This window comes from Myxine glutinosa, chromosome 8, assembly GCF_964187855.1.
Source record: "Myxine glutinosa chromosome 8, kmMyxGlut1.1, whole genome shotgun sequence".
In the NCBI taxonomy this organism is placed as follows: Eukaryota; Metazoa; Chordata; class Myxini; order Myxiniformes; family Myxinidae; genus Myxine; species Myxine glutinosa.
The window spans coordinates 74,435,269-74,438,094 of record NC_136268.1 but is presented as its reverse complement, the minus strand read 5'-3'; positions in this window follow the sequence as shown (position 1 = coordinate 74,438,094).

Here is a 2,826-nt window from a genome sequence, read left to right as displayed (position 1 = left end):
GGCAGAGAGTGGAGTCATCAGCAAAGAGATAGAGAGGATTTTCGAGAGAGTCAGAGAGATCATTGATGAAGACCAGAAAAAGCACGGGGCCCAGAACACTGCCTTGGGGAACTCCAGCCTGAACAGGAAGAGGAGATGAGAGAAACCCATTCAGGGCCACACGTTGACGACGACGACTAGAGAGGAAGTCCGCCAGCCATGCGTGGAGATTTCCATGGATACCAAAGGAGGAGAGTTTGGTGAGCAGAGCGGGGTGCCAGACCGTGTCGAAGGCACGTGATATGTCGAGGGAGACAGCTCTAATTTCCTGTTTGGCATTGAGGACCTCCATCCATTGTTGAGACAGCAGAAGCAGCATGTCCAGAGTAGAGTGACCTGGTCTGAAACCAAATTGATGATCAGAGATCAAGCCATTGGAGAAGAGGAAAGATTTCATATCCGAAGCAATGATGGATTCCATGACTTTGCTGATAATTGGGAGAAGGCTGATTGGTCTGTAGTTGCTAGGATCTGTTTTTGCACCTTTTTTGTGCAAAGCGGTGATGTTGGCTGATTTCCAAGCAGATGGCAGTTGACCTTGAGCAAAAGAGAGGGTGAAGAGAACAGAGAGAGGGTGAGATGGAGCAGCAGAGCAGGATTTTAGGACCCGTGGGCTGATGCCGTCGGGTCCAGTTGCAGAATCAGAGTCGAGGGTTGACAGAAACTTTTCCACCTTGTCAGGAGGAAAGGACACGGAGTCCAGGAGCAGCAGGGTACGACTGGGTATGGTGGGTACAGAGAGGGATGGGTTTGGGACACAAGATTTAGAGGCAAACACAGAGTTGAGGCATTCAGCTTTTTCACGTGCGGAGTCAGCTGTGTAGCCGTTTGAGGTAAGGGAGGGGATGGAGGGGGAACAAACACCAGAAACGGATTTGACCAGACGCCACCAGGATTTGGAAGAGGGAGACAGATAAGAGAGTTCGGTCTTGAGAACGGAGAGATATTGTTTCCTGGCTCTCCTGAGGGTGGACACACACTTGTTTCGGGCTTTGTGAAAGGAAATGAGATTTCCTTCCGTTGGATTTGCTTTCCAGGAGACGAAGGCAAGTTGTTTCTGGGCAACAGCCTCACCACAAGATTCCGTGTACCATGGACGGGAGGAAGGGTATGACAACTGAAGACGAGATGGGATAAATCTGTGCATGAGAGAGAGCAATTTACTTTGGAAGAATTCCCAGGATGAGTTGATGTCAGAGGTGGTAGAGATGGGAGACCAGTCCAGATGATTGATTGCTGCTTGAAGACTTGGACTATAACCGGGATATATGTTTAATAGTGTATGCTAATTATGCATATTTTTGTCTCTAATTAGCTCATTTGCATATTGCAAAAAAAACGAAAGGTCAAATGACGAAACAAATGTCATAACCAATGTTCCTTGTGAAATTTACCACATTTTGGTACCCAGGTTGATATACTTTGGATGAAGTATGGTCACTGTAATGACGTTTGAACTTTGACTTTGAGTCAAGGTCACTAAAGGTCAACAGAAAAAAAAATGCCGACATCATTTTTCGATTAGTAGGACCCAGTAGAATACATTTATAGTGGTTGCCCAACATTAACATGAACTGCACACAAACTTGAAATTGAGTAAATTTGTGGAATGAGCTGACATTGCTTACGGTCGGGTTTGCTTTCCTGGAAGAGAAGGCTTGTTATTTCAGAGCAACTGCCTCATGACAGGATTCAGTGTATCATAGGGGGAAGATTAGTAGGATAACTGAAGATGAGATGAGATTCATCTGTGCATAATAGAGAGCAGGTTTCTGTGGAAGAATTCCCAAACTGAGTTAATAACAGGGGCAGTAGATATGGGAGAACCAGTCCTGAAGTGATATGACTGCTTGCAGTCCCTGACAATCTGCTTGAGTGAACTGGCACACTCACCAGCACTGACTGAGACAGCTCTCTGAGAATTGACAGTGATGTTGACTCTCATAAGCATATCATTAGATGAACCAATTGGAGCAGAGGAAGAGGAGATGCCATTTGCATGGAAGTTTGTCATCACAAAATCCTGAAGTGAGGATTTGCCATTGTAGTGGGGCTGCTTAACTGATGAATTGTGCCTTTTCCCTTAAAAGCATGAAACTTGGCACATGACTAGAATACCCCAAAAGAAAGATTTTTAGTCCAGGGGGCATCTCCAATTTCACCCCATATGGCGGCCATCTTGAAATTCAGGATGGCCGTCATACAAGACCTGTTTTGATGAATATCTCCATAATTAGAACAGATATCAAAATGGTTGAAGTGCCTATACCTACATTTTTAGGGTCTAGGAATCCAATGGCAACATAAAATATTCAATAGTATATGGCAGCCATCTTGAAATCCAAGATGGCCGCCATAACAGACCTGTTTTGATGAATATCTCCATAATTAGAACAGCTATCTAAATGGTTGCAGTGCCTACACCTACATTTTTAGGGTCTAGGAATCCAATGGTAACATAAAATATTAAGCAGTCAAATGAAAATATTAATTTTGCATAGTATCATGCATACTGGGAATGCATATAAATAATCTTAACAGGTTGGCATTCTTCAGTGATTAAAAGTGTCTATGACATCGCAGACTGTAACTGTGCCATCTTGTGGTTTTCTAGTCTTTGCTGCATTCTCCATCACATGCGCAGAGAGAAGTACAGGGAAGTGCAGCTTTCTTACACCGGCAACGACCAGTACATCCTTTTTTGCACCCACACTTAACAAGTTCATTGCAGATCTTTGCAGCCTCTGGAAGTGTTGTCCATATTGGTTTGAACTGGCCAGCAGACGT